The sequence below is a fragment of the Sus scrofa genome, chromosome 4, assembly GCF_054392235.1.
Source record: "Sus scrofa isolate SSC_HxYL_T2T_F1_AM1 chromosome 4, Sscrofa_HxYL_maternal_Yorkshire_Landrace_v2.0, whole genome shotgun sequence".
Lineage (NCBI taxonomy): Eukaryota > Metazoa > Chordata > Mammalia > Artiodactyla > Suidae > Sus > Sus scrofa.
In genome coordinates, this window is record NC_139386.1 from 105,757,271 (window position 1) to 105,766,094 (window position 8,824).

An 8,824-nucleotide genomic window follows, 5' to 3' on the forward strand; every position below is an offset into this window, starting at 1 on the left:
TAATTGGTCCTTTTCCTCAAAATCAAATTTATAGATCTTAAAATTTTTATTTTCTACTTTTATCAGTAGGAAGTCTTGCAAAAGCAAGTTAAGAAGGCAAATGAATAATCATTTCTGCACGCACAGTATCCATGTATGAGAAAACATTTCAGTTTAAATTCCCATCTTCATGTTTTCATGACCTAAGGGCTTGACTGTTGGTGCCACACAATTAAGGCTTTCGTGTATTTAGCAGAACTGTCTGAGTCCTACCTGGCTATTTTCAGACAGCTCAGCAAAAAGACAAAGAGCAGTGGTCATAAAGATGTTACTACTATGATTGCACATTGATTAATTAGACCAAATAGCTTGTACTTTTTTAAAGTCCCCAAAGAAAAATTTGTAGCATATGTGACATAGTTTGAGATGGAAGGAGCAAATTGCGTCTTACATCCTACACTTAATCATTATAGACAGGGTTGCTGCAACAGTATAAAACTATCGAGCAATTTAATCATTCCATTCTCATAAACTGTATTTCAAGTGCTGTAACTGAATCCATGTTTTAAAATAGAAGAATTGGAAATCTGACCTCCATATACTAATCAAGACTGGACTAATTTTTTTTCTCCCATAAACTTCATTAATTGAGCATATGTATCAGTCATTTGACATGTATTGTTCTATTTCTCATAACCATTTTCCCAGGTCACCCAAGGTCACATAGCAAATTGAAGTACCTAGGTTCAAGTCCAGGACTGCTGGATGCCTAATCACTACACATACTGTTTATTCCTAAATTATGATTTAGATGTATTCTAAGCACTATTTCACTTTGTCCTGTCAGGTTATTGAGGTTTTTTTCATTTTTTATTAAGGTTGTTTTGTTTTGTTTCTTATAATTTCATGTTATATTTAATCTTTTTCATTTACTTATGTCACTTTCTCTTTATTCTTTTTTAATACTTTTTGCTCTTGAGTTCTTAGCATTTTCTCATTCTTAGTTTATAATACATCTTATTTTATTTGTTCCTTTGTTTTTACATTTGATCTCAAAGTTAATTCAGCATTTTTTCCTACATCTGATTCACTTAAGGTTTAGCAAAGTTATTTTTAAAAATAAATCTCCCCTTTTTCCCTCTGTCCTTTTTCCCATTCTCTTCTTCCCCCCCCACCTCTACTTTTGTCCCTTTCCATCTTACTTCATTTTCTCAGATTCCGCTTTTACTTAGAAGTTAAGATTATGCTACAGATTTACTCCTGTGAGAGCTTTAAAATCAACTGTTGTATTTACTCATCATTTTCAGATATTAAGTTATCTTACCTTCCATTGATTTTATAATATACTGTGTTCTTTTATCAGTCAGTGCAGATATGCCCCTGCTTTAAGGAATCCCTTTATAAAATATTTCAACTATTGCTATAATTCATCAAGAACAGGCTTTTCTACTTTGTCATCTATATTTAGGGCTTCAGCTATCACTTGTATTACTTATAGCTCTACATAAACCTGTCTGTCTATCCTCAAACTTGAGGTCCAGATCCATTTTTTTGCTGCTTGTTGGATTTCTGTGTGTGAGTATCCCACAAAACTGCAGTACACCTAAAACATCTTATTGCCTTCATTCTATTACCCTCAAAGGTAAGAACTAACCTACTGTTTTTCTAATTTTTAGATGTCACTTGCCACTCCTTTACCTAAGCTACAAGTCATGAATTGCATTTGACTCCTCTGTTTTTACCTTCTCAACTGTTCACCAAAATTTGTTTAACCGCCAAAATATTTCTCCTTCATCACTTCCTTTCCTTTTGGACTTAGATTCAAGCTCGCAACTATAAGTTAGACTCTTGCAGTTGCTTCCTTGCTACTTCCCTTAATACATATCCCTCTTTCATCCCAGTACTATTACCATATTAATACCAAAATTTTTCATTAGGAGCTATTCACACAGTTTCCTATACAATAAAAGATCGTGTGCTCCAATCTTTCCCTAGTCTGACCCAGTTGTGTCATTCCAGACTCATCTGCCACTTCCCACCACCTCTTTTGTTTCAGCCACATCAAATGCTCCAGCTTTCTCTAACCAGGCAAATTACCACTTTACCTTGCACCTTGACTCATTGGTACCTTCTTTCCAGAACTTCGTTTGTGTGTGTGTACCTGACCCCTTTCCTTTTCACTTTCAACCTACTGCTCATCTCTCAAAGAGCCAAGTCTAACGTCTTTGTAAAGCCTTTCTAACATTCTCACGTCCTCCTTCCTATCAACCTGAAGAAGTTGTGGTTTCATCCTCCCATAGCAAATATGTTCATATTTCTGGCATAGAACCTACTAATTTAAAATAGGAGCCAGTATGTATTTGTCTCCTTGGCTCTATACAGCATGAGGTCCCTAAGTTAGAGACCAATTGATACTCTTACGTCTGATTCATAGGCACTCAGTACAATGGCTGACATGTTGGAGGTACTCAGCAAATAATTGCAGAATGAGTAAATTACAGAAAAATTATGCAAAAGGTTTTCTGGAACTGGGCTGCTCTTTAAGTCATGGATATACACATAATTTGAATGAAAGGAGAAAAAAAGTATGGTAAAATGGTATGGGCCTAATAAGGGAATGAGAGATGAGAGGCACATTAAAAAGAACGGAAGAGGGTACCAACAGGGAGATTTTATATATCTATATCGTGAACACATTGGGGAAGAGGAAGAAAGATAGCAAATGAAGTTGGTTCTTTAGGGCAGAAACAACAAAAAGGTAAAAGGGTGACGAGGAAGAGGAAATTAAGACATAGAGTCAAATTAGACTTGAAGAAAAAGCACAAAAGTCATACTGCAGATCTCAGTCTGAAAAGGTTTCCAGGTGACCACAGAGCCTATGGTTGCTTTTATGTTTGTGGATACTATTAAATGAGGTTTTCCTGTCACTTAACTGATTACCAATTTGTCATCTGAAAATGTGACTCCAATACAATGATAAGTGTCTTGGTAAAGTAAGGCATTTTACCATGCTAAAGTTAAGAAGCTGGTTTCGGGCTTAGTTATGACCAAAGTGATAGCAATTTGTACCTGCCAGACTTCTCCCAAGGATTCCCTTGCAAATAGTGTAGGTAGGCAATGAGCTTGGTTGAATTGGGCACACAGAAGGAGATAGCAAGGACTGAAGAGTCTATCTATTTGCATGCCTTTCGTTTGGCCATTTGCATTAATATTCAGAGTGTGTTTGTTTGCACACTTAGAACTTTAGAATAAAAGTAATCTGACTTTCAAATTGGTCTTTTTTTCTCATCTCTACACTCTGCTTTTTCTTCCATCTTTCTTAAACCCAATTTTCTCCAGTAATAGAGTTGGGAATTGACAGTCCAAAACTGCTAAAGGTTCTATTTTACAAAAAGATACTAAAGAACTTAGAAGAAGAAGTTTAAGAAGTTCTGCTATAGCCCACCATCTTGCTTTTGGTATTTATATAGATATATTGGGGAGAGGGTTGTTGTTTTTTGCTACAACAATCGTAGCCTTGCTAGAATCATAATAAAGCAGCATATTTATTGTCATCAAGTAGGTGAACACTAGAGTGTAAAATGGAAACTGCAACAGAAAGAAATTACTTACATGAAGCAGCTGTCTGTGGAGGTGAAAGGGTAGAAAATATTGAGCTGGGAGCCAAAAGACTTAATTTCTAGACCATTTCACACTTTGAAGCTGTAGGACTTTTTGGGTAGATTATGTAGGCACTGTGTACCTCAGCTTCCCATGGTTGAAAAAAATGGGAATGATACCAACTCTGAGTACTTTACAGGGACTATTTGAGTATAAAAGGAGGTAAAAATGCAATGATGGTTTTGAGGGTTTTATGAACTGTGATCTATAAATACTACACTGTATCACTATTCTAACTGTTCAAGAAAAGCATTTGTGGAGTTCCCATCGTGGCTCAGTGGTTAATGAATCCGACTAGGAACCATGAGGCTGAGGGTTCGATCCCTGGCCTTGCTCAGTGGGTTAAGGATCCGGCGTTGCCGTGAGCCGTGGTGTAGGTTGCAGACTCGGCTCAGATCCCACATTGCTGTGGCTGTGGCATAGCTAGCGGCGGCTACAGCTCCGATTAGACCCCTAGCCTGGGAACCTCCATATGCCATGGGTGTGGCCCTAGAAAAACAGAAGAAAAAAAAAAAAAGAAAAGCATTTGTGATGAGTGCAGTTCTGCCTGTTCCTCTGAAAACTAGCAACCCAGTTCCCATAATGACTTTACTAATGATGGGGCCATATCCTGGTCTAGTTATGCCACAGTATTTAGTTGGGATCCTAGTCCATTTCTCAGACCATGATTTAATGTTCCCAGAAGAGGGCAGCAAAGCTCCAGCCCGAGGGCTCTTTGCCACTTCCTCAAAGCAAAGCAGCATTTTCTGTATTGTAAAGCCTTTAAAAAGTGATGGTCTTTAGATGATAGAAGAGGCAAATTCAGATATTATAAATGCCATAACAAACATTCACTCATTTAAAATATTATTTGCCTTTTCTGTATCCTCTGAAGAAAATAATTGGGGCTGTTTCTTTAATCTCATTTCCGTGATTTGACCTGTGTAACCAGAAACCGCCAGCCATGTTTTTCCATTTAACCCCAGATTTTTAGATCTCACACAGCACCAGTTTTTCAATTAAAAAATGTTTTTAATAAGGGGAAAGTAAGCTGTTCATGCTAAGTCCAAAGCATCCAATGATGTCCAACAGTATCTAAATATCTGTCACAGAGTTTGTGTCATTTGGAGCAAATGTTATCTGTATCATCAGTATCCAGTCTTTCTTATTCTTTCATTATTTAAATATGTTTTAGGGAGTTCCCGTCGTGGCTCAGTGGTTAACGAATCCGGCTAGGAACCATGAGGTTGAGGGTTTGATCCCTGGCCTTGCTCAGTGGGTTAAGGATCTGGCGTTGCTGTGGCTGTGGCGTATGCCAGCAGCTATGGCTCCAGTTGGACCCCTAGCCTAGGAACCTCCATATGCCGCAAGAGTGGCCCAAGAAATGACAAAAAGACAAAATAAATAAATAAGTTTTAAAATATGCTTGTGCTTTTGTACATTCCAAGAACATTAGCAGCTAACATTTGAACTGATCTTTTTTTTTTTTTTTGAACTTTTTTTTTCTTTTTAGGGCCACACCCATGGCATGTGGAAGTTCCCAGCTGCCGGCCTCTGCCACAGCTACAGCATCGCTGGATCCAAGCTGCATCTGTGACCTTAGAACACAGCTCATGGCAGTGCGGATCCTTAACCCACTGAGCAAAGCCAGGGGTGAAACCCTCATCCTCATAGATACTAGCTGGATTCATTTCCGCTGCACCACAATGAGAACTCCTGAACTGTTTTTCAGAGCATATGAAGTGCTCTCATCACACATGTTTTCATATGAGGATGATAGCCACGATCCCTATTTTACAGATAAATTTCCTCATCTGTTATCAGCTCAAAGAGAAAAGAGCAGGGAGGTACCTCATAAGTCAAGAGAGTCCCAAGGGATGGATATTTTCTCTCCTAATGAATGATCGAAGAGCCAATTCTCAGTCTGATGTCCTTTCTGTCTGCTTATTGAAATCAGAGATAGGATAGAAAGGCTTTCAGTTACAGTTTTTCAATTCCTTCTGCTTTTGTCTGTTCATTTCTGGCTCTACTCTTTCGAAAAAAATTATTGTTTCTCACTCTACTCCTGCTATTGCCACCCCCCAGTCAGAGTCCTCTTTCCATTCCAGCTAAACCTCTTCCTGTTCTTAAGAATTGCATCACATTCTTGGCTTACTGTAGACCAACACCCCCACACTGGCACCAGGGAATGTACAGCCCTTCCTTACTAGATGAAAGTTCTTGTCTGGTGAGCACAGAATAAGAGCACTCACTTCCTGACTTCTAGCCCTGGCTGAATTTGTCTCTGGAAAAAATGTATTTCTCAGATTTTTGTTTGTTTATAAATCTCCTTCACTTCAGCCCATCCTTGGAGTGAGCAAGATTTACCAAGTAGGAATGGTGTTGAAGAGCATTTGAGGTGGAGGGAATAGAATGTGTGCCTTGCTGAATGAGCTGTCTACCCTATTGTTCCTTCAGGTTTGTTTTTTGTTTTTTTGACCTCACCTGAAAGTTCCCTTGCCAGAGACTGAACCCATACACAGCAGTGACAATGCCAGTTCCTTAATCCACTGAACCACCAAAGAACTTCTACTCTATTGTGTCTAATTCTTCACTTGGCCCTCATTTTTCAACCCAGCCTAATCTGGCATTGGTTCCCACTGTGTTGAAGGGGCTTTCACTAAAGACAGTGATTCCCCCCACCCCCTGATGATGTTACTAAATCCAGTGGATACATCAGTCACTATCTTAGTTGACTCTGAGCAGCATCTGATTCTAATGACCTCCTAGATGGACTCACCATCTTCCTTTGGTTTCCACACACTAGTATGGTTTTCCTACTTTAGTCATGGATATTCTGTATCCTTTGCAAGCTCCTTTTTCTCTACAAGAGTTTTAGGTGTTGCTGTTGCTCAAGACCCCATCCTATGCCAGCCTCTCTATCCTCTACACATTCTCTGAGAAATCATATCCCTTTCAATGTAGTTGAGATCTACATTCCAGTGATTTCCAAATCTCTACCTTTCCTGAACTCCAGACTTAAATATTCAACTGCCTTCTAGAACCATTTCAATTTGGAAGTTCCTGAAGCCATATTAACTCACTCCTTCAAACTATTCCTCTTCTAATGTTTCTTATCCAAATATATGCTACAACATCTGCCCGGATGCTCTAGCCAGAAACCTAAGATTCAACCTTGCTTACTCTTTTGCTCACTCATCACATTCAATCAACAACCAAGTCCAGTTAAATCTACTTCTTTGGATCTACCCACTTACTCTCATCCCCATCTGGCCTAAGCAATCAATCGCCTCTGGATTTGTGCAAGACTTTGCTAGTTTCCTGCCCCCGGTTTTTCTCTTCTTGTGTCATTTTCCACCACTTATCAGAAACTTTTTTGTAAATGTAATTCTGAACAATTCACCTCCTTTGTTTAAAAATCATTTAGTTGTTCCCACCGTTCATAGGCTATGGAGTCCAAACTTCTTAGCATAGCTCCTAAGCCCTTCATGATCAGTAACCTGCCTACCTGCCATCAGTCTGTGCATCACTCATGCTGGCTTGCAGTGTTTTAAATACAAACTGTTTCCTCCTGCTTCTGGGCCTTCACAAATGCTCTTGCCCTTGCCTGGAACACCCTCTCTAGGACCTCAATTATATGAAGTCTAAATTCTACCCTGAAATTGTCATTAACCTTATCAGAACTGAATTTGGCTACTTAATTTTATATTAATTCTTGGATTAAAACCCAAATTAACTTTATCTAATTTGATATATTTCTTAATTCTTTGAAAAATACATCCAAGGCTATGTTCTAATGAAAATGTATTTGAACTGATTAACTCAGGTCAGGATTGACTTTTACCACAACTGAATGTGAGCTGGAACATATTTTTTTAAATTACTGGAATGTTTTCTCAATTATTATTCACCATGATGTTCTCTCTTTGGAATTTTTTGTTCATTTCCAGTTGGCTTCTAGCACTCTCCTTTCTTACCTCTTAACTCTTCCCCTCTGGTTACCCTACACTTGCCCCTGATTGGATCCAGTTTGCATGCAGTGGTAGCTGCTGTGGGGCTGCGGTTAAATAGAACTGCTCAGACTGCAACAGGAAAGCATTGAATCGAAAGCAAGGGGGAGGAAGCACAAACCGATACCCACCACAAAGCTGCTGAGTGCCCAGCATGACCCAAGCCGCACCCTCTGATGAGGAGTCTTGTGGAGGAGCAAGAAGCCACAGAGTTTAATAAATCATCAGCACAGCCCATTCTCTACTTCCCGTGATCCAGCCTTCTGGGTCACCATGAGTGTCACCAGGTATTGGCCTAAGAAGGTAGGTAATGACAGAAAAGCCACCAGAGAGGCAGAGGCTGGGGAAAAGTCCCCGAAATGAATGGCTGTGGACCATTTATTTCAAAATCCCCTCATAGTGCAGCTCTGTGAGCAGGAACCTCCCAGGGATACAAGTGTTTCTAAGGAGCTCTCTACCTGATATAGGCTCCCATGTTCCCTGAAAAATACACTGGCTACCTGCCTGAAAGGCTGCTTCTAGGAGTGGCCAAAAAAAAAAAAAAATTTATAAAAATCCCTGTGAGAGACAATTAGAGAGCTTTAAATTCACATTAATGTGTAAATGACCATTTTCAGATTTTTTCCTGACTTCGATAGAGGGAGAAGGAGAAAGGGAGGAGATGAGAGCATCAACGATATACTCCACCTACTTTATGATTTTGCCTCTGCCTACCCTTACTACTTATGTTTGCCACCTTTGCTATTAAAGGAGATACTAATTCTTCAGCAGCCAGAACTATAGGGAAAGGAAATGAAAAGTGTGGGAAAATGTGCAATAATTTGGTCTAGATTTTAAATACTGATCAGGTTGGGAACTCCTTGAAACTGTAGAGTCTCACAGTGGATCATTACTCATCACCTCCGAATCTGAGGAGGTGAGAGCTGGGCCCTGCTTTTCCAGCTGGAGAAGCAGAGAACAGAAACTGGGCGGGGGCGGGGGGTGGGGGGGGCATCTTGGGCTGGAGGAAAGGCTGCTTTGTTTGGCTGGAAGTGGGCACTTGTGTCTTCAGAGAGTGCCAGACTCACACTTTAGATAACAGAACAGGAAATACAGTTAGTGCAGCTGGAGTTGGGGGGGTGGGGGGTAGAGAACATACCGTGTACCCAAGACCACTAAGTTACTCATTGGCCTTTCTGCTTCTCACTTTTCTATCC